The 9,385-nt window shown below is 38.6% G+C and overlaps 1 pseudogene; it reads left to right on the top strand.

Moving 5' to 3' along the window:
* Window positions 1-6,104: 6,104 nt before the first annotated feature.
* On the top strand, window positions 6,105-6,574 carry LOC102876827 (annotated as a pseudogene).
* Window positions 6,575-9,385: the final 2,811 nt, after the last annotated feature.

Genomic DNA, 9,385 nt, shown 5'->3' on the forward strand with positions numbered 1-9,385 from the left:
ACATTAAATTGAGTACCTCTTTTCCCCCCTTTGATTTTCATTGATAATACCTTTTATTATCAATCTTTTTAAAAATCTGATCTTACTTGGTGGTGTCAGAATAGTCCCTGAAAGATGACATCATGCTAAAAGAGTCAAGCTAAAAACATAGACTCAGAAGAAGATCCTTAGTGAGATGAATTGATGCTGTGGCTATAATAGTGGACTGCAACATAACAACATTGTAAGGATGATGCCAGACCAGGAAGTGTTTCATTCTTTTGTTTTTATGAGTCAAAATTGATTCAATACCATTTTAACCTCTCTGTTGTAACCATGAAGTCAAAGTTGTGATGGCTGTCAAGATTATAGTTCAATTGTCTGTTGTTTGGGTTGAATATTGCCCAACTTTCTTTCTATTATGAATCCCCATTCTCATAACAACAGTATTCACTGGAGCCTATGACATAATACTGAACATCTGCAAGTGAACATCTGAGAATGGTAACGTCAGCAAATTGCACACTGTAACACTGTATGTCAAGTATGTCTTGGAAGAAGTGTAATGAGGATGATCCTTAGAAGCAAAGGCGCTGGGAAAAGTAATACATCAGTGAAAGAGATAAGACCCTCAACAAAACGATTGACACAGTGACTACAACAATGTTTTGAGCAAAGTGAGAATGTGAGGATGATGAATGACAGAGCACGGTTCAGATCTGTTGTCCAGAGTCACTGTGTTGTTGTTAAGTGCCATTGAATTGCTTGCAACTCATAAAGACCCTATGTACAATAGCTCTGAAACTTCTGCTATCATGTGCCAACAGTAAACTTGACAGCACCTAACAAGAACAAAGAACAATACTATATGGCACATATTACAAACAAGATGTTAAAAAAGAGAAAGAGAAGAGCAGTCAAAAGCACCATACACCATAACTTAACTACCTAATAAGTAAACTGCCTGTTCTGCAATTTATGCACTACAGGTTATCAGACTAGATTCCAAGTTTCTGGAAGGCAGAACCCAGCTCATGCTTTTTTTTTCAAGTCCCCCAAGCCTTGCATAGTACAATGAAAAGGGAAGTGGATGACCTTTTACTAAAAATGCTAATAATTGGTAGGTTGGCTGACAGTAATTGGAGGTGTTGTAATGATGAAACATTGTCTTAGATTACTAATGTTGTTAGAACACAAATGGTGTCAGTGGGTGGCATTAAAGGACAGAAATTTATTTTCCAATAGTTTTGAGGAGCACAGTCCAAATCAGGGACATGACTATGTACATTCCTTGTTCCTTACTCCCCAATTCCTTTTGTCTTTTTTAACTTTTTATCATGATTTGGATTAACATTTATACAGCAAATTTGCTTTACACTTAATAATTCATACACATTTTCTTTCATGATACTGACTGCAATCTCCACATGTAACAATAATACTCTTTTCACTTTATTCGTATGTTTGCCTTTTCCTTCTATTCTTTCCTGACTTCTGAGGTTTGCTGCTGAGAACACACTGCCTTATTATTCATCTCTTAATAAAGATTAGTCGAAAGGATGTTATTGCTAACTTTACAGATCTGTCTGTTGTTTGACTGGTTATTGGACAATATCATTAATATAACATGAACATTAATTCTTGCTGAAGAGTACTTAAAAATGGTTCGGAACTAAATGCCAGAAATTTAAGCTGAATTGAGAAGAGACCATGGCAAAAGGAATATCATTGCTAATGTCAGATGGCTCTTGGATGAAAGCAGAGACTATCAGAAAGATATTTATTTTTGTTTTATTGACTATGCAAAGGTATTTGACAGTATGGATCATAAGTACTTGACAGTATGGATCATAAGAAATTGTGTCCAAACAGAACAAGGAAAACAGGGTTTAAAATCAGAGAAATTGTGTATCAGAATTGTAACCTTTCTCTATACCCATTCAATCTGTATACTGAGTAACCATTGGAAAAGCTGAACTTCATAAAGAAGAATGTGTCATTAGGGTTGGAAGAAAACCTGTGTTATGCAGTTAACACAGCCTTGCTTGTAGAAAACGAAGAAGACTTGAGACTTGCTGCAGACGATCAAACTACAGCCTTCAATATAAATTACATCTCAACATCAGAAGACAGAACTCCTCACCACTGGACCACTAAGCAACATCATGATAAATGGAGAAAAGATTGAGGCTGTTAACAATTTCATTTTATTTGGCTCCACCATCAATAGTCATGGTGATGGCAATCAAGAAATCAAAAGATGTGTCACATGGGAAAATCTGCTGTCAAGAACCTCTCTAAAGAGCTAAAACACAAGGATCTCAGTTTAAAGACTAAGGCACACATGATTCAAGTCATGGTTTTTCAGTTATTTTCTATCCATCTGAAAGGTGGATAATGAGTAAGGATGACAGAAGATGAACTGATATCTTTGATTGTGGTATTGGCAAAGAATATTAAGTATATAATTGTTGTTGTTGTCAGGTGCCATCAAGCCAAGTATGGCTCAGTAACCCTATAAACAACAGTTCTGAACCCTGTCCTATCCCATGCCATCCTCACAAGTCCATTTCTGCAGTCACTGTGTCAACCCTCCTGGTCAAGGGTCTTCCTCTCTTTTGCCACCCCTTCACCTTCCCATGCATGATATTCCTCTCCAAGGAACCACCTCTCCTAGCAACTTGCCCAAATTATGTGAGACAAAGTTTCATCTTTGTCTCCAAGGACTACTCCGACTGAACCTTCTCCAAAACATATCTATTTGTTCTTTAGGTAATCCAGGGGATCCTCAACACTCTTCTCCAGCACCAAAGTTAAAAGGCATCAATTCTTCTGTCACCCTTAGTCACTGTCCAGCTCTCAGATGTATAGCAAGTGACTGAAAAGACTATGGCCTGAATCAGGAATGCCTTAGTCCTCAAACTTACATCATTGCTCTTCAATGATTTGGAGAATTCCTTAACTACAGACTTTTCCAGTGCAATATGTCTCCTGTTCTCCTGACTGCTGTTACCAAGTATATTGATTGTGGATCCAAGTAAGATGAAGTTGACAGTCTCATTTTCCCCCCTCCATCTATCATGATGTTGCCTGTCTGTACAGTGGTAAGGATTCTAGTTTTCTTGACATTGAGATACAATCCATACTGATGGTTACAATGTCTAACCTTCTGAAGCAAGTGTTTCAAGTCCTCCTCACTTTCAGTAAGCAAGGTTGTATAATCTCTATAGCCTAATAATATTAATGAGTCTTGATCCAAATCTAATGCTACATTTCTCTTCCTAGAGTCAGCTTCTCATGCTTGAAAGTGGAGGGACAGCACAAGGGAGGAAGACCCTTAATGAGATGGATTGACTCAGTGACTGGGGTACTGGGGGTAGATGTGTCAGAGACAATAAGATTGGCACAAGATAGACTAGGGTATAAGGTTGTTGTACATAGGATCACTATGAGTCACAAGTGACTTGATGGCACATAACAACAACAACAGATTAAATAGGAATAGAGAAAGGATGCAACCCCAACACATACCTTTCCTAATTTTAACCATGTGTTTTCCCTTGCTATGTTCACACAACAGGAAGGTATATATCATGGACAGCCAAAAAACCAAACAAGTCTTTCTTGAGGAAAATGTAACCAGGTGGTCCTTAGACAAAGATGACTAAATTTTGTCTCTTATACTTTGAGTGTGTTCTCAGAAAGAGCAAGTCCTTAGAGGGGAAAATAACATGCAGTGTAAGGTTCTCTTTCTCTCGTCTTCTCTCCACACCACTAAGCCACCAGAGCTCCTCCAAAGGCACCTAACAACAATGGCACCTAACAACAACAACCATATGTACATTGTTTGACTGAAAGTTGAGCCACAGAGTTGAGGTCACTTCTAGGCTGAAGAGTAACAATACAGTAAACCTAGTCTTATGATTTTGGGTTTTGCTCCATAGCTTTTTCCCACTATACAAGACCTTCTATTGGGCTCCCTTTCAGACCAGTTTGGTGGTAGTAGCTGGGCACTTTTTAGTTCTTCTGACTCAAGGGTAGTGGAAGCTGTACTAACAATTTTTATATGTCTCTTTCTTCAGCCTTTGTTCTAGATGTGGAGAGACCAATAGTTGAACCTTAGCTTACAAACTTTTGAGACTCCGTCAAGAAAGAAGCATGCAGGGCATTGTCTTTGTGAATTCTATTGTGTCAATTGAGCTTGATATTCTGCAAGACTACAGTTTGCACCGCTAGGCCCCGTGATTCATTCCCTCCAGGTGCTTGGTTATGGCTAAAAATTTTGCATAACTTTACCCCCCACCCCCACCCCCGTATGCTCTACTATCTGCACCTGACAGCTGGACAATGAATAAGAATGACAGAGGAAGAACTGATACTTTTGAACTATGGTGTTAGAGAAGAGTACTGTATATCCCATAGACCATCAAAAGAACAAACACATATCTTTTGGAGAAAGTACAGCCAGAGTACTCCATGAAGGCAAAAATGGCAAAACTTTGTCTCACATAAGACATGTTGCTATTGTTGTGTACCACTGAGTCAGAACCAACCCATAGCTAACATCTGGTTGGTTTTCAGAGGCAGTTGATTGCTCAGGAGGAGATTGCCCATCTTTCTCCCAGGAAGGCATGCTGTTAGGAGAGGCTCTGGAAACTCTATGAACTTTGAGAAACAACAATAATTATAGAAAAGCTTCAGGTCTTTTGTTCGTGGGGTTGCTATGAGTCATGCTCAACTTGAAAGTAATCAGCAACAACATTTCTTGGAGAAGGACATCATGCTTGGAAAGGGGGAGGGTAGGCAAAAGAGAAAAAGACCCTCAGCCAAGTGGCATAATGACTACAGCATGGGCTTAAGTATGAAAAAAAAATTATAAGGATGGCAGAGGATAAGACAGAGTTCATATTTGTTGTTCATACTATCACTGTATTTTTATTCTTTGGTTTTTCTTTTTTTATCACTGTGAGTATTAACTTGACAGCACTTAAGGACAACAACAATAACATAAGCATGGGTATATATTTAACACATATAAACAAACGCCACCCCAGCATCAGATCTAGAAGAGACCTGTTTAGACCTTGGAATTATCACATTGTGTCAGCAATGTAAACAGAGAGAGTAAGTCACAGAATTTAGCAGAAGCTCTGTGGCCAGGATCTTCCCTCAAGTAAAAATCTTTCTTTAAAGTTGGTACATGAAAAAAAAAAAAGTTGGTACATGGAATTTGGACTTATATCCTCCTAAACAAGAGATGGACAACAGCACAAGAAACCAGTAACAATGTGTAGTCTAAGGCATCACAGAAGTGACTGGTGAGCATATTGAGAGGTGGCTGGGGAAAGGAGGGTTTGACCAGGTAGCTGAACGTGAAAGGAATGGGGAGGTAGCAGGGAAACGGTAGAGAGAAGTCACATGTGCTTGGAGTGGATGGACAGTGAATGTATTAGTTATTTCTGTAAGGTAAGTGTCTCTCACCTGTTAGGTAAAAATATTTGTCTTTCAGATATTCTTCTAAACAGTGAGCATTCAAATTAAGACAGAGTAGGAGGAAAGATTGGCCATACACATCTGAAATATAACTGGCCTTTGAAAACCCTATGTACAGCAGAACACACTTAGAGTAGACTAACAAATATGGCAACTGAAGCTGAGACCTCAAATTTGGAAACACAAAGGACAAATAGTTGTAAGAAGAAATTAACAATTAGTACATGGAATGTGAGAAGCATGAATGTAGGAAAACTGGACATTGTAAAGAAAGAAATGGAACACATAAATATTGACATATTGAGTATTAGTGAAATGAGATGGATTGATATGGGACATTTTGAATCCCAAGATCATATGATCTATTATACTGGAGATGAAAAGATGAGTAAAAATGAGATCGCTTTCATAGTTTAAAAGGCCATTTCTAGATCCATCATGAAATACAGTATTGTGAGTGACAGGATAATATCCATATGCATACAAGAAAGACCTGTTGCTCTCTAGCTGCCATCTTGCGTCCCCTTGTATACAGCCTATCTCAGCTGGTCTGCCAAAAGATCCCCTGAGTGCCAGCCCTAGTCCCCCATGCAGCCCCATTTCCTCTATGACACGACGAAAAAAAACCGATGATGAATCAGGAGAAACTTGCCAAATTGCAGGCACAAGTGCGCATTGGTGGAAAAGGAACTGCATGCAGAAAGAAGAAGGTGGTTCATAGAACAGCTGTAGCAGATGACAAAATTGTCAGTTCTCAAAGAAATTAGGGGTAAACAATATCTCTGGAATTGAAGAGGTGAATATGTTTACAAATAAAAGAACGGTGATCCACTTTAACAATCCTAAAGTTCAGGCATCTCTGGCAGCGAACACTTTCACCATTACCGGCCATACTGAGACAAAGCTGCTGACAGAAATGTTACCCAGCATCTTAAACCAGCTTGGCACAGATAGCCTGAGTAGTTTAAGAAGACTGGCTGAAGCCCTGCCCAAATAATCTGGGGATGGAAAAGCACCACTTGCTACTAGAGAAGATGATGATGATGAAGTTCCAGATCTTGTGGAGAATTTTGATGAGGCTTCAAAGAATGAGGCCAACTGATTTGCGTCAACTTTTGAAGAAGATAAAACGTAATGAAGTTACTTTGAGCTGCTATTTTATATTATGACTGCTTTTTAAAATTGTTTTGTTTATGGATCTGATAAAATCTAGATCTCTCGTATTTTTAAGCCCAACAAGCCTTTTGGACAGTTCAGCTCTTTTCAGTTTCTCCTTAAATATAATTCATTCTTTGCAGCTAAATAAGCTGAAGAAGTCTGGGAATAAAATTTGAAACAAAGGTCAATAAAGGTCTTTGCCTAGTATTTGCTTTTTATTACTATTACTTCGATAATGATGATTTGTACACAAAAAGCGAAATCATTTATAGAAAGCTAATTTTGTCGTGTAATAATGGCCAATGATGCAATTTGATTAAAGATTTAGAATAGCTTAATGTAAAAAAAAGACCTGTTAATACCCTTATCATTCATATTTATGCACCTACAACCAGAGCCAAAGAGGAGGAAATAGATGATTTCTATCAACTGTTGCAGACAGAAATCAATTGAACACGTAACCAAGATGCCTAAATAATAATGGGTGACTAGAATGCAAAAGTTGGGAATCAGGAAGAAGGATCAGTAGTTGAAAAATATAGACTTATAAAATATAGACAGAAATAAGGCTGGGGATAGAATGATAGAATTCTGCACAATCAATGATTTATTCATAGCAAATACCTTTTATAAGAAACATAAATGCAGGTTATACACATGGATTTCACCTGATGGGAAGCACAGGAATCAGACTGATTATGTCTGTGGAAAGAACCACTGGAGAAGTTCAATATCAGCAGTGAAACTAGGCCAGGTGCTGATTATGGAATAGACCATCAACTGCTCATATACAAGTTCAAATTAAAGAAACTTAAATCACAGCCACAGGAATCAAAATCTGACCATGAGTCTATATCCCATGAATTTAAAAAACAACTCAGGAATAGGTTTCAGGCCTTGAACACTAATAAATGAAGACCAGATAAGCTGTGGGAAGATATTAAGAATATGGTTCATGAAGAATGCAAAATGTCATTAGGAAGAAGGAAGAAGAAGAAAAGACCAAAATGGATGTCATAAAAGTCTCTGAATATTGCACTAGAGTGCCAAAAACCCAAAGCAAAGGGACAAAATCACAAAATTAAGGAGCTGAATAGAAGATTTCAAAGGGCTGCTCAGGAAAACAAGGGGAAAAAATTATCATGAAATATGCAAGGAGCTGGAGTAAAAAAATCAAAAGGACAGAACTCACTCAGCATTTCTTATGCTGAAAGAACTAAAGAATAAATTAAAGCCATGAGTTGCAATGCTTAAGGATGCTATGGGCAGAATATTGAGTGATTCAAGAAGCATTAAAAGCAAATAGGAGGAGTATACAGAGTTATTGTATCAAAAGGAATTGGCTGACACAGAAGAATGTCAAGAAACAACATATGAGCAGGAGGCAATGGTGATGAAGGAGGAAGTTCAGGCTGCTCTGAAGGACTTGGCAAAAAATAAAGCCCCAAGAATTGATGGAATACCAATTGAAGTATTTCAGCAAACAGATGTTGTCCGGCATGTGTTCACCAAGTTGTGCCAGGAAATCTGAAAGACAGCTACTTGGCCAACTGACTGGAAGACATCCATATTTATTCCCATTTCATAAAAAGGTGACCAGACAGAGTGTGGAAATTATCGAACAATAACACTAATATCACACACTAGCAAAATCCTGCTGAAGATTATCCAGAAAAAGACTTGAACAGTACATTGACAGAGAATTACCAGAAATACAGGCTGGGTTTATAAGAAGTCGTGACATTAGGGACATTATTGCCAATGTCAGATGGATCTTGGCTAAAAGCAAATAGTATCAGAGGAATGTCTATCTGTGTTTCATTGATTATGCAAAGGTATTTGATTGTGTGTTTCACAATAAATTGTGGCTAACCTTGAGGAAAGTGGAAATCTCAGAACACTTGATCATGTTTATATGAAACCTATACTTGGACCAAGAAGCAGCCCTCAGAACAGAGCATGGAAACACTGCGTGTCAGTAAAGGAGTGCATCAGGGGTGCATCCTGTCCCCATACCTTTTCAATCTGTATGCAGAACAAATAATTTAGAAAACAGGCCTTTATGGGGAGGAGTGTGACATCAAGATTAGAGCAAGACTCATTAACAACATACTATATGAAGATGACATAACCTTCCTTGCTGAAACTGAAGAAGACCTGAAGCACTTGCTGCAAAAAGTCAAGGACTGTAGTCTTCAATATGGATTGAAGCTCAACATCAAGAAGACAAAGATTCTCACCACATGGCAGCACCATGATGGATGGAGAAGAGATTGAGGTTGTTAGCAATTACAGCTTGCTCAGATCCACAGTCAACACTCTTAACACCAGCAGTCAGGAAGTCAAAAGATGAATTGCAATGGGAAAATCCGCTGTCATTGACCTCTCCAGAGTGCTGCAGAGCAACAATGTCAGTCTAGATACAAAGATGCACCTAATCCAGGCCATGGTCTTCTCAATTACTTATTATGCTTCAGAGAGTTGGACAATGAATGACTAAGCATGACAGAAGAATAGATGCCTTAGAGTTGTGGTGCTGGAGAAGAGTCTTGAACATACGATGGACTGCCAAGAAAACAAATAGGTCTGCCTTGGAGAGGGTGAAACCAAGTTTCCCCTTGGAGGCTGGGATTTTGAAGTTCCACCTCACTTACTTTGGGCATGTGACCAGGAGAGATCGGTCCTTGGAGAAAGACATCATGCTCGGAAGGGTGGATGGACAGTGCAGGAAATGGAGACCCAGGATGAGATGGAT

The sequence above is a fragment of the Elephantulus edwardii genome, unplaced genomic scaffold, assembly GCF_000299155.1.
Source record: "Elephantulus edwardii isolate Elephantulus edwardi_28Jun2011 unplaced genomic scaffold, EleEdw1.0 scaffold00262, whole genome shotgun sequence".
Classification (NCBI taxonomy): domain Eukaryota; kingdom Metazoa; phylum Chordata; class Mammalia; order Macroscelidea; family Macroscelididae; genus Elephantulus; species Elephantulus edwardii.